This window comes from Antechinus flavipes, chromosome 2 (assembly GCF_016432865.1).
Source record: "Antechinus flavipes isolate AdamAnt ecotype Samford, QLD, Australia chromosome 2, AdamAnt_v2, whole genome shotgun sequence".
Taxonomy (NCBI): domain Eukaryota; kingdom Metazoa; phylum Chordata; class Mammalia; order Dasyuromorphia; family Dasyuridae; genus Antechinus; species Antechinus flavipes.
In genome coordinates, this window is record NC_067399.1 from 299,078,211 (window position 1) to 299,103,766 (window position 25,556).

The 25,556-nt window shown below is 36.2% G+C and overlaps 1 protein-coding gene across 2 annotated transcripts in view; it reads left to right on the forward strand.

Annotated features, from left to right (window-relative positions):
• The window catches only part of FOXN3 (forkhead box N3), a 496,195-nt gene that overhangs the window by 164,320 nt on the left and 306,319 nt on the right, over positions 1–25,556 (forward strand). The window lies entirely within an intron of this gene.

Sequence of the window (25,556 nt, forward strand, 5' to 3'; positions counted from 1 at the left end):
TTGGGGGGCTTCCAAAAGAGACTTGGCGTGACATTGGTGCATTATCTCTGTGCTCTTGTGCAGCTGTCCAGGAGGGTTTGTGCCATCCCTTTCTTTCCCCTGTTATGTTTTTTGACAGTTTTGAGCCAGATGTCAGCTCCTACAGATGTGCTACTCACTCACTTTTCATCAGAAATCCCTCTTAGCTGTTAGGCCCCATGCACCATGAGCTAGAAAGCCCTTTCCTTATACTAAGTGACTAAAGGAAGAGTCACCAGCCAGAGTTGCTGTTTCTAATTAGTCAAGGTTTCTGGGTGTCATGATTCATAGGGGAGGGACTGCTTTTCCTAAATTGAAGCAACTCTTCAGAAGTGGAGAGAGGAGAATTTATAGGATTTTTGTAATATCAGAATGTTACATCGTTCACTCACATGTAAAAAGTCTGAACTGATAGGTTGCCCTTCAGCCTGTAAAGATTGATAGACAGCCAAGTCAGTGAGAGACATAATTGAGAAGTGCTATACATGCTGGTACCAAAACATCCTTGTGCTACCTGAGACCTGATCTGGATAAAGAGTTAGTCTCTAGCCCTGCCAGAGAGGACTGTGACTTATAGGGACAAAAACACACTCTCTCTCCTTTGCAAATTGAGGACCCCCTGAATGAGAGCCAGCACTGGATGGAGTAGTGTGGTGGATAAACAATGGGCTTGGAAAATAGAGACCTCAGTTTAGAATCTTGGCTCTTACACATCATCTGGGTAATCACAATAAAGTTTTTTAAATGCTCCTTGACTCAGTTTCCCTATATGTCAAATGGAAGTTTAAAAAAAAAGTGCAGAACCTACCTTAGATGTACTTTGATTACTAGAGAATGTACTTCTTGAATGTTGTGAAACATTCATCCATAAGGGTAGCAAGGACTGGACCTAGAGGCATGCTAAGTGACTCCCTGTGTGAATAAATCTCATCTTTTTGGACCTCAGTTTCCTGGAAATGATAAATGAGATCCCCTTTCAGTTTTGATATCTGAATTCAGAAATGAAAATGTCAACTGGGGAGATGGCAGTCACATATAATTGTGGATTGGGTAAAGAAATACAAACTCACATACTTTTCCATACCTCTTAATCTTCACTGCATCCTATAAGAGAAGGACCTTTTATCCTTTCCCTCTCAATTTAAGAAAAATTTCAAAACATTAATCAGCCTCAAAGAACAATATCATAAAAAAAATATTCCTGGGATCTAGAGCATGATATTTTTAATTTTCACATTATTACTTCCTATCTCTTCCCTCTCCAATACATTCTCTACACAATTGCCCATTAATATTCCTAAATCACATCTGATCTTGATGTCACAGAGTTGCTCAAGAACCTTCAATGCCTCCCATTGACTTTATAATAAAGTAGGATTTGAAGCTAGAAAGGAATTTATAGGTCATTTAGTTCAAGCCCCTTATTTTACAGATAAGTAACCTGAAGTCCAGAGAAGAAATTCAAACTCTTGTGTTAGTGATTCAGAACCTTTTTTTGCAAGCTGGTTCCAATCTAGTTTTTCTAGATCGATTTCACGTGATTTCCCACATACTCTTGACCCAAACTGATCTCCTTGATCTTTCCTGTATCTGAAATTCCATCTTTTACTTCCTTGGATATCTGTTTCCCATCCCTGGGGTGTTTAGGCTCTTACCCCTCTTACTTGCATCTCTTGAAATTACTCTTACCGCCTTTCTAATCTCAGTTTAAGTACCATCTCCTGTAAGAGATCTTTCATGATTCTTCAGTTGTTAGTACCACAATCTCACTGAAAGCACTCTTTATTGACCTCCTCTTCCTCCATCCCTACTGTTTAGTGGACAATAAGCTCTATGAGGGCAGACTTTTTTTTTTTTGAGCGGGAGTGTGAGGGTCTTGTGTCTACTCCTCCCAACTTCTGTCACCTGACACTTAGTAGGAACTTAATAACTGCTTGTTGAATTGTTCTGGGTTTTGGAAAAAGGTGTTTACCCTGTTTTTTGTGACTGCTAAGCAGCAACCCAATGCGGGAGCAGATCTGTGCTTTGCGAGTCAGGGATTCCCTCAAAGCCTGACCATTAGTTAAATCTGTTTCCTAGATGAGACAGGACTACATAAGGGAAAGGGAATAGGGGATTCCTTGCTGCTCCCCCCCCTCCCCTCTCTTCCCTCCCCACCTCCTTCTATTTGGAGAGCTTGCAAACAAAATTTGTTTCCTTTTGTCCTTTTCCACTCAGCAAATATCGACTTTGCCCCCCTTGGCCCTGAATGGAACTGAAACAAGCTTGGCTAATCTTTGTTTAAAGGCTTTATCGCCAATCAGTCAAAACAACTTGGGAGGAGTGGGGGCTAGGGGGGAGTGGTGGGACTGGGACCAATCCAAAATGGTGGCCAGTCCTGGCTGCTCCCTGCAGCTAGCTGCACCTAAGCCAGCAGACAGGAACTCCTCAACCTGTATCTAAGTGCCAGCCTGCATTGATCAGGCAGCTAAGTAACTTTTTATTATTATTTATTTTAAGGCATGTCTAGGCTACACTTGAAAACTAAGCGATCCTGAGCGATAATAACACAGCTGACAGTTAACATTGTACCACCCTGCTGAGGCCAGAGGAACAAGGTAATTTTCCTGAGAGCTGCATTAGAAAGCATTTGGTAAAATGGTGTAATCGAGGCAGTTGGTGTCCACAGCTAATTCCCCCTGCTGGGTTTTCCATGGAAATGATACCGAGTAATCCTGTGGAGGGTAGATTTTGCTGTCGGTCCCTCAGCATCCAGTTTCTGGGCACACTACACAGGAAAAGAAAGCTGGCCTGTCAGAAAGGCCCTGCTTTTTGTATCCTTCTCTCATAACTGTGATAAAAGCAAGCCTGCCAACCTCAGAGAGCCCCTGTCAATGAAGAGGGAAATCAGATGGGGAGGAAGGTGAAGAAAGTAAATCATGGATTAAAAAATACAAGGGGAGGAGGAAAAGTGAATGCTGAGCCTGGATTTTAGGAGCAATAGAAACGTTGCAGCCACAATCATCTCTCTCACCTGCCACTTGGACCATACCACCTCCCTCCCACAAATCCTCTAACAGCTTCCTAATATCCTCTACATCAGAGTTAAGCTCCTGACTCTTGGCTTTGTGACCCTTTATCAGTTCATCCAAATCGGCTTAATCTCTTTTTCTCTGCCTGTCTTCCTATCAGCTTCCTATATTTTGCCTTCCCCTTCACCTCCAAATTCAACCCTTTTGTATAGTTCTTGTCTTCTAAGCTCATTCTGCCTGTCCTGCCACCTTCTTTTTGGACTACCTTCTCCTTCTAACAGAAATCATTGAAATTTTTCCAAAAGACCTTACAGAGCAGAGTGTCTAGTCCAGGAGTTCTTTACCTGAGGTCCATGCATAGAGTTCAGGGACACATACATGGATGGGAAAAAGTACATTTTTATTTTTGCTAATCTTTAACTAAAATATAACATATTCTTTAGTTATAATTTTTATTTAATCAAGAAGGGATTCACAGATATCACTATATTACCAAAGGGATCTGTGACCAAACAAAATGTATCCCTTGATCAAGCACTGACCCTCAAGTTAAAAGGACCTGTGTCAACCCTGATTAACTCCCCCCCCCAAAAAAAAAAAAAAAAAACAAGAACAAAAACTCTGATCTCATCCAACAGCCTTATTTTACAGAGGCAGAAACAAGCCTCGAAATATTGAAGGATTAATCTAAGCATACCAGCTGACTATATAGTTAGAGAGGCAGGAGTAAAATTCAGGTTATAGGATCATCAATTTTTAGTAGCTGAATATCAAAGGGAATGGAGAAGGGAATCAGGAAAATGCAAGATCAAATCCTGTCTCTGACATATGCCAATTGTATAATCCTGGGCAAGTCACTTAATTGCTTTCAGGCTCATTTTTCTCTTCTGTAAAAGAGAGATAATAATAGCACTTAGCTCCTAGAATTGTTGTGAGAATAAAATGAGATAGCATGTAAAGGGTTTTGCAAACTTTGTTGTTGTGGTATGTCTGACTTCCCATGACCCCATTTGGAGTTTTCTTGGCAAAGATACTGGAATGGTTTGCCATTTTCCTTCTCTAGCTCATTTTACAACTAAGGAAACTGAGGCAAACAGGGTGAAGTGACTTGCCCAAGCTCACACTGCTAGTAAGTATCTGAGGCCACATTTGAACTTAGGAAAATGAGTCTTTCTGATATCAGGTCTGGTTAATACATTTTGCCACCTCGCTGTTCATTGCAAATCTATATAAGTATTATTACTATCTGCATTTTACAGATGAGAAACCAGAGTCCGAGAGTGAGGCGTATGTAAGTGTTATATAATTGCTAGGGATTATTATCTTAGAGATAATATGAAGCAGACCTTAGAGATCTTTTGGTCCTTCATCCCCGCTTATTTCTACAGATGAGAAATCTAAAGCCTGGACAGTGGCTTATCAAGGGTTACACAGTTAAACACAGAGAATCCTAGTATTTTAGAGACAGGGAAACTGAGACTCAGAGAAATTATGAGTGGTTTTGCTGTACCCATTCTGGGAAGTAATTGAGAATTATTTTAAGAATATGACTAAGATGCCCTTGCCCTTTAACCAAGAGATCTCACTATTCCATATATACACCCAAGAGGGAAAAAAAAAAAAAAAGAGATGAAAGTCCTATAGCTATCCGTGTGTGTGTGTGTGTGTGTGTGTGTGTGTGTGTGTGTGAGAAAACATTCTGTGGTACTGAGAATTGGGAATGAATTAGATGCCCATCCACCGGAGAATGTCTAAACATGTGAATATAATGAAATATTATCGCACCACAAGAAACCGCAAATAAGAATACAGAGACTCAGGAAGACTTATGGGAACTGATACATAGTGAAACCAGCAGAGCTGGGAAAATAATATAAAGAATGACAACGTCATAAGTGGAAATACAAGAAGGTGAATCTGAATGACTGAATGATTTCTAATTAAAATAGCTTGTTGAAGACATAAGGCCCAGAAAAAGAAAAGAGCAAGAAAATATTATCTTTCTCCCTTCACTGGAGAGGGTGAGGGATTATGGTATGAAATATTTTTTTATATTTTGATATATTGCTTAGCTTTATGGACTTTTTTTTCTTGGCTAATATGATGCTTAGTTTTGTAGAACTATCTTTTTCTCTTTTTATTTGTTACAAAAATGGCTTTCTGGATAGGATTACATCTGGAAATTAAGGTGATATGAAAACAAAAAATAGCAATACAAATTTTAAATGTTTAAAAAGTGAATTCCAGTATTAAAACCTGAGCATTTTCATTTTCTAACCTAGGAATTTTCTTTCAGGAATGACCTTGTAACCAACAAGCCATTTACCCTTCAAGGGATAGATTAAGTTTAAAAGCAAGTTTATTCATAATTTACTAGATGGTAAACTCAGTGAGGGTGATGATTGTGTCATTTTCCATTTTTTTTTTTTTTTTTAGCTTCACTGCCAACCACAGTCAGCATTAGTTGAATTACACCAAGATGACAAAACACAGAAAATTTATATGCCTGGAATGTCTTGTCTTGTGTGGGTGTCCAGGTCTCTTTAGGTGGGTGGGCTGGTCCATTTTTGTAATTACCCACGAGGCTGCTGTAAATATTGGTCTCTCTGAGAAGTGTCTGCCATGTGAACAGCAGGCGGGCGGTCTCCTGAGAACACCACACAGCTGACTGCACAGCTGAGAACTGTTGCTCCTTTAAGTGGATCTGCCCGACTTCTTAAAGTGTAGTCTTCGCACACACGCCAAGCTCTCTCTCTGGCAGACTAGGAGACCTTCTCTGGCAATCAGCGTTTTTCCACACGCTTTAATTGTTTGATTTTCCCAATTGAGCATGTTGAGGTCTCATTAGCCTGATCCAGAACCAGAATGGAACCATTTTGGCTGGAGCCTGTGATGGGCTGAACTTTCAGGCTGTTTGTCCTAACGAGTTGATAGGTGAAAGAGTTGGTAATAAGAGAAACCTGCATTTGAATCCCAGTTTTTCCATTTACAGACTGGGTGAATCTGGACCAATAAGTTACCTCTTTGAGGCTCAATTTTTCTGAACTTTTTGGAATTAATAATCTATGAGGTTCCCCCCACATCTAAAAGTGTGTTTACAATCCTCATTGTTCTGACGTGTTTCTTCTGAAAACACAGGAGAACATCTGAAGTGTGGGTACAATGGAAGGCGTATTGGCTCTGGAGTGAAAGGATTGTGGGCTCATGTTCAATATTATCTATATGACCTTAGGCAAACTTCAGTTTTCTTATCTGGTTTGAATGGATGGCTTCAGAGTTCCCTGAGATAAGATCTATGATACTAGACATAGTGTTGATTATTATGTGTGTCATATCCTAGAAACTTTCTCAGAGGGTTGTGATTTTCTGAAGAAAATAGAATAAAGAGGCAACTTAATGGTATATGATAGATGGAGCCCTGGACTTAGTCATGAAGGCCCAAGTTCTAATCCTGCCTCAGAAACTTATAAACTGTATGATCAGAGCAAGACATTTGACCTCTTTCAGCCTCAATTTTCTCTTCTGTAAGATGGGCATGATAATAATAGTACCTACTTCAAAGGGTTGGTGTAAAGACAAAATGAAATAGTATATTTATCTTACAATGCTATATCAAATCCTAGTTATTCTCATCTACCACCAATGATAGTGTTCAAAGAACAGACTGTTACTATGTTTTGTTTTTGAGCAGTAGTTTGCAGAAGGCAACATTTAGCTTGTTGTGAATTGTGTGATCATTGAGAGGTCAAGGTGAATGGATTGTTTTTCTGCTCTTGAATAATGAGCTGAATCCTGCCTTTGACACTTAATGGATATCTGATGGATACTAACCGAGGCACTTTCCTTCTTAGTCTCAGTTTCCTAATCTGTAAAATAATGGAGGATAATAATAATATTTACCATGTAGTCTTGTTATGAAGATCCAATGCAAATTTATATAAAATATTTTTTAAACTTTTTTAAAATAACTTTTTATTGATAGAACCCATGCCAGGGTAATTTTTTACAGCATTATCCCTTGCATTCACTTCTGTTCCGATTTTTCCCCTCCCTCCTTCCACTCCCTCCCCCAGATGGCAAACAGTCCTTTACATGTTGAATAGGTTACAGTATATCCTAGATATAATATATGTGTGCAGAACCGAACAGTTTTCTTGTTGCACAGGGAGAATTGAATTCAGAAGGTATAAATAACCCAGGAAGAAAAACAAAAATGCAAGCAGTTTATATTCATAAAATATTTTTCAAGCTTTTTTTTTTTTTTTTTTTTTAAATAGGGGCAGAGAATCAAAGACTTGGAAATGTGATGTTTTATGTTTCTAGAAGGTTTCAGAGCTGATAATATGTCACAAGTGAAGTTTTGACTCAAATCTTTCTGACTCTGAGGTCTGCTTTCCTACTCATTATCACTTGCTGTGTTGGTTATAAGTAGCTATTATCTTTCAAGAAACATAAGATCTCCACATTGAAAGGAATCTCAGTCACATAGTCCTACTTGTGTTGGGGAAGAAATCTCCACTAAGACATGATCAGTAAATTGTCATCCTCTAGTTCTAGAATTTGAAAAAGTGGGTTCAAATGCTGCTTTTGACACTTGTGACCTCAGGCAAATCACACTCCTTTTCCTTGAGTTTCATTATCTTGAAAATGAAGAGTTTGGACTAGATGACCTTTCCCTTCCAGTTCTACTTCTGTGATTCCCTCAATACATTCAGTACAAGTGATCATCATTTGCCTACTCTAGATGCCAGGCAAGACCCAGAAATTTAGATAAACTTATAACCTAATAAAGACCTGAAATACCAAATTTAGAAAGATTATGACCTAGCAGGGGCCTGACACACCAAACCAGATAACTCTAAAAAACAAGATGTATAAGCACATTAAAGACTATAATGTATATGGGTCTGAAAGAGAAAGGTTGTTAACATTGGAGTAATGAAATGTCTCCATTGTATTTTGGCTTGAAGTGTATGCTAGTTAATTAAAAGCTAGAACCACAACTTTACTAATAGGGCTCCAAAAATAATTATAGAAAAATGAAAATATAATTGGGGTAAGAAAATGGATGGGGCAAGTTAAACATTCATCTGGGGAAGGAAAGAAAATAAGGATTAATATATTATATATATATTATTCTTTCCTTCCCCAGATGAATTATATAATAATATAATAATAATAACTTACTAGGTGCCAGGCATTAGCTTTTTAGAGATACTGTCTCATTTGGACCCTTGGGAGGCAAGCGTTATTATTATTCCCATTTTGTAGTTGAGGAAACTGAGGGAAATAGTGATTAAATAGCTTGTCCAGGGGTATATTTTTAAATGACTTGTATAGTTAGGGTTTCGGGCATTCAGTAGGCCTGAAACAAAGACTTAGATGTAAGGCAATTAAGACCTAACCCTAAAATTTTTATCAGCAAGTTTAGAAACCACTTGTAGGCAGGTAAGAAATTTTATTATTTATTATTTAGTTTTTAAAGCATTTATCATAATGGATAAATCTGAAATGTATAATCTTGAGGCTGTATAATTTACAAACTTTGAATTTTGTAGATTTGAGATTAAATCACAGATTGAGATCTGAACATATGAATTTCTTTTTCTTTTTTTTTTTTAAATTTAGTTTTATTTAATAATAACTTTGTATTGACAGAATCCATGCCAGGATAATTTTTACACAACATTATCCCTTGCAATCACTTATGTTTCGTTTTTTCCCCTCCCTCCCTCCCCCCCCCAAGATGGCAGGCAGTCCTATATATGTTAAATATGTTGCAGTATATCCTAGATACAATACATATTTGCAGAACCGAACAGTTCTCCCGCTGCACAGGGAGAATTGGATTCAGAAGGTAAAAATAACTCGGGAAGAAAATCAAAAATCAAATAGTTCACATTCATTTCCCAGTATTCCTTCTTTGGGTGTAGCTGTTTCTGTCCATCATTTATCCAATGAAACTCAGTTAAGTCTCTTTGTCAGAGAAATCCACTTCCATCAGAATACATCCTCAAACAGTATCGTTGTTGAAGTGTATAATGATCTCCTGGTTCTGCTCATCTCACTTAGCATCAGTCCATGTAGGTCTCTCCAAGCCTCTCTGTATTCATCCTGCTGGTCATTCCTTACAGAGCAATAATATTCCATAACATTCATATACCACAATTTACCCAGCCATTCTCCAATTGATGGGCATCCATTCATTTTCCAGTTTCTAGCCACTACAAACAGGGCTGCTACCAACATTTTGGCACATACAGGTCCCTTTCCCTTTTTTAGTATCTCTTTGGGGTATAAGCCCAATAGAAACACTGCTGGATCAAAGGGTATGCACAGTTGGATAACTTTTTGGGCATAATTCCAGATTGCTCTCCAGAATGGCTGGATTCGTTCACAACTCCACCAACAATGCATCAGTGTCCCCGTTTTCCCGCATCCCCTCCAACATTCATCATTATTTTTTCCTGTCATCTTAGCCAATCTGACAGGTGTGTAGTGATATCTCAGAGTTGTCTTAATTTGCATTTCTCTGATCAATAGTGATTTGGAACACTATTTCATGTGAGTGGTAATAGTTTCAATTTCTTCATCTGAAAATTGTCTGTTCATATCCTTTGACCATTTATCAATTGGAGAATGGCTTGATTTTTTATAAATTTGAGTCAGTTCTCTATATATTTTGGAAATGAGGCCTTTATCAGAACCTTTAATTGTAAAGATGTTTTCCCAGTTTGTTGCTTCCCTACTAATCTTGTTTGCATTCGTTCTGTTTGTACAAAGGCTTTTTAATTTGATATAATCAAAATTTTCTATTTTGTGATCGGTAATGGTCTCTAAGTTCATGTTTGGTCACAAATTTCTTTCTCCTCCACAAGTCTGAGAGATAAACTATCCTATTGAACATATGAATTTCCATGTTGCTTTTTCACCAGTCTTATTTCCCCCCCCCCCATCTCTTCTCCCCTTCTCTGTGGCAGTTTTTATTTTATAAAGGCTTTTTTAATATTTTATTTCATAAGAATTATCTGAATTGGTAGGTATTGCCCCACAGCAGATAATGAAACTCAGACAGAGTTTGAACAACTTATCCAGTTAATCAATCAGGCATTTTATTAAGTACTAAACACTAACTGATGGTCCAGAATCAATCTCTCTCCTGACCTCTAGGTACTGTTTGAGGCATTGGGGAAAGAAATATAAAGAATGAAACAAATTTTCTTTGCAATGGACACAAATTTTAATAGAGGTTATAATAAATATATGTAAAATATATGCAGCATAAATAGAAACAAAAATACAAATATACAATGTAGTTAAATTTATTACCCTTTCTCCTTGAATACTCTCTTTTCTCTAGGTTTGTAAGACTCTGTTCTCTCCTGGTTATCTTCTCTGACTGGTCATTCCTTCTGAGTTACCTTTGCTGATTTTTCATCTGGGTCATACCTAATAACTTTGGGTTTCCCTTCAATATTCCATCTCTTCTCATTTCTGCCTGTGCTCTTTCACTTAACAATCTTATCAGCATTTCTATGCAGATGATTCTCACATTTATTTGTCCAGAATCAAAATCTCTCCTGACCTCTAGTTTTATATTTTCAACTGCCTGTTGAATGTCTCGAACTGGATAACCTATTGACTTCTTAAACTCCACACACCCCAGATAAACTCATTATCTTTCTTCCTCCCCCCCCTCCCCATCCAAACTTTCTTATGTTTCTTATTATTTTGGAGAGTATTGTGGTGCTTCCAATCGTGTGGACTTGAAATGGAGGTCTCATCCTTACCTGCTTACTCACCCCCCTTCCCCATCCAAACTGTTTGACAAGTCTTATTTTTGTAAATCAAAGAAACCAAAACCTTTGGCACAGTGCCAGACATATAACAGGTATTTATAAATGATTATTCCCTTTCTCCATCCCTATATCACACTGGAAACCACAGTTGTAGAGGTAGTGATGTGGTACTCTGCAGAGAATCCTAGTGATTGTACAAATCTCGTGTCTTCTGCTACATGAGAGCCTGTATAACCTTGGGTCCATTGCTTAACCAACCTCCTGGCTTTCTGTTTTCTTATTTGTTAAATAAGAGAGAGGGATTGGACTAGATTACTTTTAAAGTGCCAACTGCGCTCTAGGCTTTGATCTTTCTGCCAGTCCTAGATTCAGTGTTTTGGAGTAGCAAGCATCAGGGCACTAGAGAACTGGCTGGGGAACCAGACTGTGGTGACTGGAGGAGTAAGACCATTCATCCCATGTATTTTAACATAAATGTGCTAGCATCTTTATCTTTCACTCTGGAATAATGTATCTCCATTATGCTAAAGAGTTAAAAAGCAAAGTCAGTGCATTTTAGATAAGTATTTCTTAATAGGTTTTTATTTCAGCTTTTGGAAATCTGAAACGCAAGTCTGGGCCTTTCCCAATAATTTTTTCTCCAGCATTGCATGTTCATGATGATTGGTTTACTGGAAAGCTGCCCATAACCTCTGGACTGCTGATTCATTTGATCTTTACAGACCAAATGAATCAGAAGACAATTTTGAAGCCCCTTGATATGCTCATGGGGTGGTGGGAGGGGATGGAGTAATGGGAAAGCTCAAGTAGTATATTAAAAGTCATTTTCTACTGTAGCTTTAATGAAAGTTCTTTATGCAACAACAATATTTGGGCAATATTTAGACCATGCTTCCATACCAAGATGGCCACCTGACCCAAGAGAATGAAAATCTCATTCTTCCTTGTTGCTCCCATGGTCCCTGCCAACGGTTTTCAGCTGTGGCAGTTCTTGAGTTCTTAGCCTTTTGAACTCTTAAGATAAAATAGTTCTTGATAGGGTGGGGGAAGTCTTCTGAAAGATCTCCTGGCATTGAAAGAGGATATGATTTTAAAAATAAAAAAGACTGGGCGTCATCTGGTTCACCACCTTCACTTATGAGAAAAGGAAACTGAGACCCTTATTTAAAACAGTAGGTTGAAGAATTATTTTTAAGAGAATCATGATTAGGGTTCAACTCTCTAGTTTTCAGGTCTTGCTGATGGAAAATGAAGTCACTGAACTTTTCTGCTAACTACAACTTGCCTTTTGGGAACAGAAGCCGTATTTTCTATGTCTTTTCTAACGACATCATTATTGGTTAATCTTCAGAATGTTTCTCAGGAAATGACATTCAGAATGATACTTTGGAGCCCTTGAATACAGCTCATGAAGAAGGAAGGAAGGAAACAGATGTTTATTAAACACTTATTATATGCCAGGCACTTTATAAGTATCATCTCATTTGGCCCTGGGAAGTAGGTGCTGTAATTATTCTCTTTTCACAATTGATAAAATTGAAGCAGACAAGTAAAGGGACTTGCTCAGGGTCACGCAATTAGTTAGGGTCTCAGGCTTGATTTGATGATAGGTCTTTCTGATTCAAGACTCTAGGCTCTATGCACTGTGCCACCTAGCACATAAGGAAGAAACTAAACTTGATGATTTTCGAGTCCTTTTGCTTTTGTGAATCTGGACAAGAAAGTTCCCCTTTCTAGATCTCAATTTTCTCATTTGTAAAATGGGGGATAATTATACTTCCAGAGATAGAAACAGAGAAACACATACACACAGAAAGAGAGAAAGGGGGGGAGGAATCTAAATCTTAAAGTAGATGTAAATATATAAATAAGTATTTATTATACTCTGCTACTATGGGCTTTATTTGCTGTCCAATTACGTTATACCTCCCCGCCCAGGAGGCTTATCCAGTGGGAGGTTTACTCCATGATTCTGAACATAAGGGATATTTGCTGAAGGTATCAAATTCCCATATTTAGTTGGCTAGATTCTGAGAGTTTGATGTGATAGATGTGACAATTCTTCCATTGCTTCAATTTAAGTTGAAGAGTATCCTGTTAAAGATATCCTCCTCTTTCCCCCAGCCCCAAATGGATAGGTTCCAAATGCCAGTTTCACATCTTGGCATTTCAGGCTTAACTGAATTCTATTTTGTTCAAATTATAGTAAAACCAGGACTTTTTTCCCCCTGAACTTCTCCTAAATTCTCTTAAACTTTCACCTGCCATGGAAATGCTTGGTGACAGGTTACATAGTGAAATTTCTTGATGGTTGAGAGTGAGACTTGATTAATATTTACCTGCCTTGTGGTTCACAAAACTCCAGTTTCTGTGCAATGTGACCAAGAGAAAGTTTGGATGTTAATATGATTTTTTTCCTTCAAAAACTATCAAATATGAAAGTGTGTATGAAAAAGACAGAGTTTTTCTTCTTCCTTCATTTTTTTGTTCCAAAGATCTATAGAAGAGTCTTTGAAGATCATCTTATCCAATCTTTTCATTTTTGAGATGAGTAAATTGAAGCCCAGTGTGGTTACGTGACTTGGTCATTGTTACACTGGTAGTGAATCGAAGAACCAAGATTTGAACTAAAGTTTTATGATTTCAAATCTGATATTCCTTCCACTCCCACTTGACCCAAATATCAAAGTTTTTAAGTTATTGTTCTGCACTAAAAGGAAGGGGAAAGAGCTCTATTTTAGAAGTAAAAGGGAAACATATAACAGGAGTTATTCTATAGGAAATGTAGGATTTGACCCTGTTTTCTTAACTCATTATTGTTGAAATTGAGAGAAACCTTCTCGTTGCCCCCCACTTCTATTTCCCTCCTTTTATTTTCCTTCTCTCTGTTTCTTCAAAGAAATTTAAGAGTTCTCTCTTAAGCTAATTTTCTTGGTCAAAGGCAGATGGTGGAGGGAACAAGGGAAGGGGAGGAGAGTAAAAGTCTATAGAATGGTCAAGAGGGAATGAAAGAATAAGGGTGATTAAATATGGGTATCAATACCAGGAATGTCTTTGTAGGTAGCAGCTGTTCAGTTTCATCAGCATACTTCCTCAGAGAGATCAAGAAAAAGAGAAGGCACAGATTTGAGATTTCTGACTTTGGAGAAGCTTCTAGTTTCATAATGAAGGCCAGCTGCACAAAGGGTAGGGGCCAATCACATCCCTGCCAGAACCTGGGGATGGAATAAGCTCAGTAGCTATTTGAACAAATGGCTTTCTAAAGCCTTCCAGAAAGAAAACCCAGGTGTAGTGGTGGTGGGCAGTCGATTTAAAAGCTTGTGATACATAAATTATTTAGACTTTATTTTATTCATTTTATATGAGAAGAAAAAGGATAAAATTATTAAAGTATATTTTATATAGCTAATTTTATTTACATTTTATATTTAAAATCATATTATTTAACTCATTGCTTTAATCATTTTGATTTACTTTTTTCTTTCTTTTCTTCTGCTGCTGCTTCTTCAGTTTTTCTCCTAAGTTGAAATAATTTGTCAGTTATTAATTTAATAACTATCAACAAAAATAAATATCCAGATAAACAGGGCATGAAACCTCATAAAAATAAACAATGTTGAAGAACTTAAGAACTCTGATCAACACAGTGACCATCTGTGATACCAGAGGACTCCTGATAACAGGCTACTTATGTCCTGACACAGAAGTGATAGACTTTGAATAAAGGCTGAGACACATTTTTTAAAAATTTCATACAGCTAATTTCAGGAATTTGTTTTGCTTCACTATATATATTTATAAAAGTTTTGTTTTTCTTTCTCAATAATGAGGGGATAGAAGAGAAGGTAAGGAGATAAAGTGGGGAAATTTTCCTTGATTGAAAAAAATTACAAATTTCCCATAAATTTCCTGAGTTTAACAAAATAGAACCAAGTGAATTATAAATAACAAGCAAATAAAAAAATGAATTTTTTTCTCTCTGTTCTCTTCTAGGAGTGTCTGAAGTTCTTTTTCTTTTCTTTTTTCTATTTTTTGTTGTCTTCTTTCCTTTTCTCCAGCTGTGACGTACACTGTTCTAGTTCTGCTGATTTGGCCATTCAGTTTTAATTGCAGATATTTATAGAAAAGGTGAATAAGGCATAGATGATGCCAGCATGCTACGTACATATCTCTGTGGGGATGCTATTTATTCAGAAGGGCTGGGCATTGTGGGGAATATCTAGAATTTAAGGGTTTGCAAGTGTGCAAATTTCCTTGGCATGTTATTTACTTGGCTTATAGGGAGTGGATGCTTTTTCCAATCACGATAGAGTGAGGTTTTACTTCATACTTTATTAAAGTGGCAAAGATGATTAAAGATAGAAATAGTCAGTAGTGGAGAGGCTGCGAGAAGTTGGGTATACTAATAGACTGTTGGAACTGTGAATTGTTCTGATTATTCTGATACACCATTTGGCATTATGAGAGAAGTTGCCAAACAATTTGTAACCTTTGACCCACCTGGTCAAAAAAAGTCAATGATCAAAAAACAAAACAAAAACAAATACACTTCCATATGTACCAGAATACTTAAAGTCGTTTTTGTAGCAGCAAAAAATAAATAAAATGAGAGCCCATTCAGTGGAAGAACAGTTGAAAAATGGTCGTATATGAATGTAATGGAATATTGGTTGGGAATATGAGAAAGTCAGAGAAATGTGAAAAAGTTTTCAGGAGGAGATTCCTGCTAAAGAAAGCTGAAGTAGGACAATATACAGCATTAGAATTCAGCTTGAATGCAATCTTGATTCCAGAAGATCGATGATGGAAAAAAAATACTTTATTTTTTTAATAAGAGCTTTTTATCTTTCAAAATTACATGCAAAATATCTTTCAAAATACAATTCTTGCAAAATCTTATATTCCAGATTGTTCTCCCTTCCTCCTTAGCTCTCCCCTCCCTAAACAGCAAGTAATCCAATATAGGTTAAACATGTACAATTCAAAAAGACAACTTTAGAGGACTTTAATGGTTCCATATTTCAAAAATCATTTCATCTGGCACCAGAGAAGAAACGTAAGGAGCAGCAGGAATTAAATATTTAAAGTTGAAGGCCAAAAAGCCCAAGAAATTCGGAAACTAGACAGTGAAGGGTATGTGTGGGGGAGGGGTGGGGGGTTGGGGGGGTGTTGTTCTGTGGGTAAAGGAAGAAACAATAACTAACATAGGGAGAGCTAGTGAATGAGGAGAATCCCATGTTCAGATGTCAGTTCAAAGAATGCTGATTTGGACTTGAGCTAATTTTATCATATTGCTGCCATCCAATTTATTCCCATCACTGAGATGGGAAGAGATGTCTAGCCCCATTTTTGTTGTGTTCCATTCCTTATTCAAAAACCTCATTGATCCCTTTAGTTCATACTTCAGTCTCCTTCCTCCTCAAATTGTCATGGTTACTAACATGCTTACATGGTGCATCTTTAGAGTGGAATGTAAGTTTCTTGAGGACAGGTTCGTTTTTAATTTTTCCTTTGCAAACTCGTATACAACTAGCATATAGTACCTTACCTTACCTAAAGTAGACTTCTAATAACTGATTGGATTGGACTGGGCTGAGATTTTAAAAATAGAGGTAGAGATGAAAATATTTTCATGGTCATACATCATGTAACATTACTAGGAATAAGACTCAAATGCACAAACTTTTGTATCCAAATAAAAGGTTAATATAGGATAGAAAGCTGACTTTGGAGTCAGAGGACCTAAGTTCAAATTCTGGCACTGTCACTTACTATCTTATATAACCCAAGGCAAGTTATTTATCTTTTCTAGACCTCAATTTTTTCATTTATGAAAATTTCTTGGGGCAGCTAGATGGCATAGTGGATAGAGCTCCTGAAATCAGGAGGACTTGAGTTTAAATTCAGCCTCAGACAAACTTAATACTTCCAAGCTGTGTGATCCCAGGCAAGTCACTTAACTCCAATTGCCTCAGAGGAAGGGAAGCTGGGAGGGAGGGAGGGAAGAAGAGAAGGAGAAAAGAAGGGAGGGAGGAAGGAAGGAAGGAAGGAAAGAAGGAAAGAAGGAAAAGAGAGGGGGGAAGGGGGGAAGAGGGGAGGGAAAGAAGAAAGAAGGAAAGAAGGGAGGGAGAAAGGAAAAGAGAAAAAGAAAGTTCTAAATTTTTCTTAAACTTTTTTGTATGTCATGGACCCCTTTGGCAGTCTGGTAAATTATGAACCCCTTCTTAGAATATTATTTTTAAAAATACAAAATACGTAGGATCTCTGAGGAAAGCAGATTTTATTGAAATAGTTGTCAAAATTTTTTTTAGAAAAGAAAACAAATTCACTGACCCCACTTTAAAAACTCTATAACTTTTAAGGTCATTCCCAGTTCTAAATCTATGGTTAGTATGACTCATAACTGGTAAGGTCAATATTAGTTCAAGCAGTGACCTACAGAGTTTCAAAAGCACAGACACGATTTCTGGTGGTTTTCCCTTATCATCCTTCTGGACTTTCAGGGTACTTCCTCCTTTCTGTTTCTGAAGGCCCTGGGTAGTAATAGTGGTGAAAAGAAATAGAAAATCAGGTTAGACATAATGAAATTTTAATTGGAAAACTGGAGTCTTGCATGTTATAAGTCAATTATATTCATGATGGGGAAACTATTGATTGAATCAAAGTACCAGTTTTCGTCTGTGTTTTGGACATGACCTGTACCCCAGTTCGTGGCCACTAATGTGGAATACTTTTGCTTTTTATTATAAAAGATGTGATATATTGATCAATTTGTGGTAATCCTTCAAACTTGCTGAACTTCAGTTATATTCTTTAATTGAGAGGTGAGTATAGTAAATAGAATGCTGAACTCAGAGACCTGAAGTTGAGTCCCACCACCATCCTGTTTGGAGTTGTATAATCTTGAGCAAAAATCACAGACTTTTATCAGTTTTGGTTTCGCTAGTTGTAAGATGAATATAGTTGTTCAGTCCTAAATGTTCAGTCCAGAAATGGCAAAACACTCTAGAATCTTTGCCAAGAAAACTCTAAGTAGGGTCATGAAAAATCATCTATCTCTGACAACATTGAACAATAACAAATTCTGTATATATCTGTTCTCCTTTATAATGACCTGCTATTGGAGAAGCTCTCCAATGATGTGCTAATCTATTAACATTGAAGTAACTTTAATATTATCGGAAGTGGTGCTGGAAATGGTAGCTACTCTTCCCCTGAGAGGAAAAGGTAGATTTAAAAATAAAATGTCTTAAAAAACTAATTGCCAATATATTTAGCATATCCCACCTGACTCCTACATAGGAATGAACATTTTTACAAGGGCAACTTCCAGCACACAGTTAACTGAACCCTTAGGAAGTATTATTGCTTTTTTTGTATAAAGCTTTTTATTTTCAAAACATATGCATGGATAAGTTGACAACATTGACCTCTGCATAGCCTTGTGTTTCAGAATTTCTCCTCCTTCCCCCCACCCTTTCCCCTAGATGGCAAGCAATCCAATGTATGTTAAACATGTTAAAAACATATGTTAAATTCAGTATGTATAAACATATTTATACAATTCTCTTGCTGCACATAAAAAATCAGATCAAAAAAAGAAAGTAAATGAATAAGAAAACAAAATGAAAATGAACAACAACAAAAAGAAGAAGAATGTTATATTTTGATCCACATTCAGTTCCCATAGTCCTCTCTCTCTGGGTGTAGATAGTTCTTTTCATCACAAGATCATTGGAAGTGACATCAATCATCTTATTGTTGGAAAGAGTCATGTTCATCAGAATTGATCATCATATAGTCTTATTGTTGCTGTGTACAATTTTCTCCTGGTTTTGCTCATTTCACTCAGCATCAGTTCATGTAGGTCTCTCCAGGTCTCTCTGAAATCATCCTGCTGATTATTTCTTACAGAACAATAATATTCTATAACATTCATATAATATTATATATATTTATTATTATACATACCAATATAAACTTATTTACCCATTTTCCAACTGATGAGCATCCACTCAGTTTCCAGCTTTTTGCCACTACAAAGAGGGCTGCTACAAACATGTTTGCACATGAGGATCTCTTTCCTTCTTTTAAAATCTCTTTGGGATATAGGCCCAGTAGAAACACTGCTGGGTCAAAGGGTATGCACAGTTTGATAAGTTTTTGAACATAGTTCCAAATCGCTCTCCAAAATGGTTGGATGTGTTCACAATTCCACCAACAATGTATCAGTGTCCCAGTTTTCCCACATCCCCTCTAACATTCGTTTTTGTCTTATTCCTATAAAGGAATACATATTCCTGTATAATATTTACATTCTATCTGAGAGGTATATGGTGGTATCTCAGAATTGTCTTAATTTGCAAGAAAATATATTCTTTTAAAACAAAAACAACAAACTATTTTGATGTTTACAAAAGACCAACAAAACCAGAATGAAACCATATGTTAAATCATAAACTGAAAAATAGTTTAAGAAAAAAAACATGGGTTCATTGTATTAACAATACCATCAACAATAATAGTAGCAACTGGCATTTGTTTTTTTTTTTTTTTTTTGAAGTTCACTTTAAAAAGACTGTTTAATTGAAGTCTCTCATTAACAAAATAATAATATAAATAGTAATAAAAAGCAAATAAAAATTTTATTTACTTCTCTGCCCCCTTCTTATCTCTTTAAGAAAATGCAATGGAACTTCTGTGCTCCTAAACCTAGTCCCAGGCATTTAAAAAACAAAACCAAAATAAAGAAATAAACAAAAACTCCAAATCAGTAGCTGTACCTGGAACAGGATTTTTTATTTTTTTGATCCATATTTGGGATTTCATTGATCAAGCTGTAGGAATCTCCATTTATCACGGGAGATTGATAAGAGCTGCCAGGGGCCACTTAGCAGTTAAGTGGCTTGGGTAAAGGGAATAAGAATGAATATAGCACCTTCTATATAGGTATTGGAACCTGGAACTATACTAAGTGATTTTTTTTTTTAATAAATATTGTCTCTTCACATGCTCTAACTTTACTGCATCTATAGTGATGGGTATAGATAGATAAATGCTATTATTATGTCCATTTTACAATTGAGAAAACAGGCAAACAGATTAAATGACTTACCCAATGTGACACAACAAGGAAGTGTCTGAGGCCTGATTTCAACACAGAACTAACTTCCTGTCTAGAAGGCTGGTGCCCCATCTACTATACCTCCTGGCTTCCACTTTGTTTTTGCTTGCCAAATTTTCCATATCCAAACAGAATAATCTTTTAGGGATTCTAGAAAATTATCTGTTAGAAAAGAATTTATTTTTATTTGTTTGTTTTTACAAAGCCAAAATGTGAGAGAAAGAAGAAACTCAACTCTGGGGTAATAGGAACACTAGTGATGTCCAATGAAGGGCTTGGGAGGGAAATGCTTAAAAATGAGATCTGTAAATTCGCTCTATTGTTCTCTTTATAGCATACATATTTTAACTGGATTTTGGGGAACTATATTATTTTAATATGTTAGTTATTAGGAAGTAGAGACCATAAAATGTCTATTTAACTTGGAGAAGAGCTAAACTGTGTAGGACACTGCCAAGAACTGCAGGATGCTAAATAAATGTTATTGATTAAGAAAAAGGTTTAGAAGGTAAAGGACCAAAGTACTTATAATTTCTGAGATGTATGTGTATGTATTTATATGTGTATTTTACGGTGTTTTGTGGTTTAGAAAATAACTTATTTACATTATATCTTTTGAACTTTGTAATGATCCTTTTAGGCAATGCAAATATTTTCTTTTATTTTTCATACACAGCAACTAAGGCTTTAAGAAGTAAGGAAACATTGCCAGTAAGAGCTGGCATTCAAAGTGCCATCTTTTTTTGTATTCTTTTTCTACTTTTTTCTACTACCATAATGCCTCTTCTGAATATTACATATCTCTAGAGCCTTGGCATGCCAAACACACATTTTCCCTATATGACATCTTAGGGTCCTTGGAGATAATACAAGGGCTAAGTGATTCCCTGGGTATGGGGAAGTCCTGGTGTGGTAAATAGAGTAAAGACTCCTTTCTATTCTGTGGGAACTCCCTCCGCCAGATAGGTTCTGGGATACATAGAAGTTAAAGAATTTGACTCTACACTTATGAGAGGTAGTGATTTTGAAGCAAGATCTTCCTGGTTCCAAGCCTAGCAATAAAATATATTGTGTCTTAGTGTGAGTTTTTCAATGAACATTTACAAAGCATTTGTCATGTACAGAGCTTTGTGCTATATACCATAGGGAATATAGGGAATACAGACAGAATATAATCTGCATATTCTCCTTTATATTAAAAAATACTACTTAAAAAACCACTCTGAACCAAAACAATAATCATTAAAGGAATATGGTTTTTTCCAGTTATTTAAGTTGTACTTTATTTCATATATATATAATTATAGCTTTTTATTGACAGATCATATGCATGGGTAATTTTTTAACATTGTCCCTTGCAATCGCTTCTGTTCCAACTTTTCCCTTCCTTTCCTCTACCCCCTCCCCTAGATGGCAGGCAGTTTCATATATGTTAAACATGTTAAATTATAGCTTAAATACAATATATATGTACATGTTTATACAGTTCTCTTGTTGCACAAGAAAAATCGGATTTAGAGGTAAAAATAACCTGGGAAGAAAAACAAAAATGCAAGCAGTTCACATTCATTTCCCAGTGTTCCTTGTCTGGGTGTAGCTGATTCTGTGCATCATTGATCAATTGGAACTGAATTAGATCTTCTTTTTGTCAAAAATATCCACTTCCATCAGAACTGATCCTCATATAGCATTGTTGTTGAAGTGTATAATGATCTCCTGGTTCTGCCCATTTCACTTAGCATCAGTTCATGTAAGTCTCTCCGAGCCTCTCTGTAAGGAATATGTTTTTTTAAAAAGAAATAATAAGAGGCATAATATGATGCTTTTCCCACAAATTCACTCATTATTTTATTCTTACTTTGGTTTTTGCATAAATCTAAGCTCTATTATTAAATAGATGATTTTAATAGATGAACTCTAAAACTTTGATTAAAAAAAAAAAAAGCTGGGGAAGAGACTTTTCTTTTTGTCTTTGTATATCCAATGCATACATTTTAGGAACTTAATGCTTAATTTAAACTGTGGGCCACAATCCTAAATGGGGTCTCATAGCTGAATGTGGGAGATGTGAAATTATGATTTATTATAAGTAAATGTTTGATTTGTATGCCTATTTTGTATACCTATACGCTGCTGAAAAGGTGTCTCGTGGAAAAAATTTAAGAAGCCCTGCTCTTTATTATAATTGTCCTCACTTTAATTAAATTAAAGCAAACAAAAACAAATTTTGCTTGGGGCATCTGTAAAAAGCCTGCAGTTTTGGCAGTCTCTTCTAGAGTTGCATTCCTCTCAGCAGCCAGTAGTGGTTCAGCTCTTTCTATGATTCCTTCATAATCACAGCTTTATTTTTTTTCTACAATCTATCTGCTCTCAGATGTTTTTATTCCTTTCTATAGAAGAAAAAAGAGAAAAGGAAAATTGTTATTATTGTGGTTTACATAGATTTTTAAGCTTTAATAGGTTAAGCTTCAAATAGCTTTAAACATCACTAAAACTTTTGGGGTTCTGCATGAAGTATATATATATATATCTGTGTTTTGTACATATAATATATACATACAAACATGCATGTATATGCATATATGTGTATTTTGTATGCCTGAGTGTCATGCTGCTCAGAATATAAAAGCTTCTTTAATTATTTTCACTGAAGTGGAATGAAGCAACTTTGTATTTAATTCTCTCTTGGCTTTCCCTTTCCATGTAATGTTTAACTCCTTTAGCTAGAGATTGAGATAATGAAATTTGCATACAATACTTAATTACTTAGAGATACTTTAGGAGTTTGCCTTTTTTTTTTTTTTTTTCTGTATCATGAGTCTTTTTGGTATTTGGACAAAACCCATGGACTCCCAAGAATAATGCTTTTAAACTTATTCTTTTAAGGAACAAAAATCGATATTCTCTTATTTCTCTTCCCCCACCTCAACTTGAAGAGAAAGAAAACCAAAATCGTTATAACATAGATATAGTCCATCAAAACATTCCAACGTAGGCCATGTCTCAAAATTATGTCTTGATCAGCACCCTGAGTCCATTGCCTCTTTGTTAAGAGGTGAAGAATTTATTTCATTATCAATCCTCCTAAATTATGGGTAGTTGTTGCATTGATCAGAATTTCCAAGCCTTTCAAAGTTGTCTGCTTTTACAATATTGTTAATATAATATTGTCCTCCTAGATATCCTCCGTTTCAGTCTATAAACTGATGAAGATTCTTCCCACGTTTCTCTGAAATTGTCCCTTTCATCATTTGTTGTGGCACAAGTCAGTATTAACTAAATAATTAAATTATTTAAAATTAATTGGATAATTAAAGTAAAGGCTAAAATTCAATTGCAAATGAGTGAAAATAAAGATGTAATTTTCCCTCTCCTAAGTTAATGGGCCTCTTGAAATCTCTCTCCCCCAAATCCTCTTTTGTGAACTCCACATTAAAACTCCTACTTTGAATCAGGAAATCACAGCAACAGCAAGATTATACAATGATCAATTCTGATGGATATGACTCTCTTCAACATAGAGATGATTCAGCCTAGTTCCAATGGTCTTGTGATGGAGAGAGCCAGCTGCTCCCAGAAAAAGAGGACAGTGGAAATTGAGTATGGATCACAACATAGTATTTTCACTTTTTTTTGTTTGCTTGCATTTTGTTTTCTTTCTCATTTTTTTTTCTTTTTGATCTGATTTTTCTTGGGCAGCATGATATTTGTTCAAATATGTATAGATGAATTGTACATGTTTAAAATTTTGAATTACTTGCCATCTAGAGGAGGGGATAAAGAGAGGGGATGAAGGGAAGGAAGTGAAAAAAATTTAGAACACAAGATTTTGTAAGGGCGAATGCTGAAAATTATCCATGTATATATTCTGGGGGAACAAAAAAAAACCTTTAATTAAAAAAAAAACTGCTTTTCTGTTAACTAAGATTTACTTGGTGCTGTTTTCTAAAAGCACCTTCTTTTCCTACATTAAACCAAATTTGAATTAGGCTTGTGATTAGAACATTGTGATTAAACATTAAACATTAATGTATTACTGTATCAGTATAAACACTGATTTGTCATTCTTGTTATTGTTCAGTCATATCTCACAGTTGTGTCTGACCCCATTTGAACTTTTCCTGGCAAAAAAAAAAATGGAATTATTTGCTATTTTCTTCTCCAGCTCATTTTACAGATGAGAAGACTGAGGCAAACAGGCTTAAGTGACTTGCCCAAGATCATACAGTCATATTTCAACTCAAATCTTCCTGACTCCAGTGCTTTATTCACTGTTACCTAGCTATCCATTGTTGTTTTGCCAAGAAGATATTGGCATCAAGGAGGTGATGTCATGACATGTAAGTGAATTGGATTTAAGTGAAGAAGAGTAGTGCAAGGTCAGTTGCCTCATTTTCCCCTCCAGGGCCATCTGGGTCCAGTGGCCAGATATAGATCTGGATGACTGGATATGGTCTTAGATAAAATGCGAGACCTTGACCTTTTTAAGCTGAGGGTTGTTGTGAAGATCAAAGGAAATAACTTTTATAAAGTATTTAGCACATTGCCTGGAACAAAGTAAATGCTAGATAAATGTTAACTATTATTGAAAGGACAGCTAGGAGGCACTAGATAGAGTACAGGTTCTGTAGGTAGGAAGTTTTGAGTTCGAATCCAGCCTTAGACAAATTCTGAGCAAATCATGTAACCTTATTTGTCTCAATTTCCTCATCTGTAAAATGAACTGGAGAAGGAAATGATAAACCACTAGTATTTTTTGCCAAGAAAACCTCAAATGAGTCCCTAAAGAGTCACACAAAACAGAAATAACAATTGTTATTATTTAGGAGTGTACATTATAAATGTTAAAACATTGCATAAATCATTATTATTGTTAGTTCATGACAGCAATTATCATTGATTCAGCACTTTATCAGGTGCCCTAGGAAGAAGAAATCAACTCTCATGAAAAGAGTTAGGACTTTCTGATGAAGAAAGACCAGTGCAGGAATCATTGGAGACAAAAAAAAAAAGATCACTTGAATTTAATGCTAAATTTGGTGATAATAGCAATAATTGCAAAAGGAAGGAAGCAAACATTTTAAAAGCACCTGTTCTGTGCTAGGTATCATGCTAAATTCTTTACAATTATCTCATCCAATTCTCACAACTCTGGGATAGAGCATTGGGCTTGGAGTCAGGAAGACTCATCTTCCTGAGTTTTAAATGCTTCCTAGCCATGTGAACCTGGACAAATCATTTAACCCTCTCTACCCCAGTTTCCTCATCTGTAAAATTAGCTATAGAAAGAAAAGGCAAACTGCTCCAATATCTCTGCCAAGAAAATCCCAAACGGGTCATGAGGACACAGCTGAAAGATTTAACAACCTTGGGAAGTAGGTGTTGGGATTATTCTCATTTTATACTTGAGTAAACTGAGGCAGACAAATTAACGGACTTGCTCAGGCTCATAGAAATAATGTGTCTGAGGCTGAATTTGAACTCAAGCCTTCCTATCTCTAAGCACAATTCTCTAGCCACTGTACTCCTAGGCTGCCCCCAAAGGAATCCAGAGAATAGGAAAGTACACACAAAAAAATCTTACTATAGTTTTAAGCTACTAAA